The following is a 264-nucleotide window of genomic DNA, read 5'->3' as shown; positions in this document are numbered from 1 at the left end:
GCAGGAGCCTCTCATTATGTCTAAATGTGCATTTCGTGCTGATTAATATGGCTTATTTGCCATTCATGTATATCTTTTATGAAGAGCCTTTCCAGGACTTTTACCTCAATTTTATTGAGATATTTGTATTTTTAAAATGCATTTGTAGAGGCGCCTGAGTGGCTCAGTCATTAAGCGTCTGCTTTCGGCTCAGGTTATGATCCCAGGGTCCTGGGATTGAGCCCCTCGTCGGGCTCCCTGCTCGGCGGGAGGCCTGCTTCTTCC

Source organism: Mirounga leonina, unplaced genomic scaffold (assembly GCF_011800145.1).
Source record: "Mirounga leonina isolate KUSES-001 unplaced genomic scaffold, KU_Mleo_1.0 Mir_101664, whole genome shotgun sequence".
Lineage (NCBI taxonomy): Eukaryota > Metazoa > Chordata > Mammalia > Carnivora > Phocidae > Mirounga > Mirounga leonina.
This window is presented reverse-complemented; position numbering follows the sequence as displayed.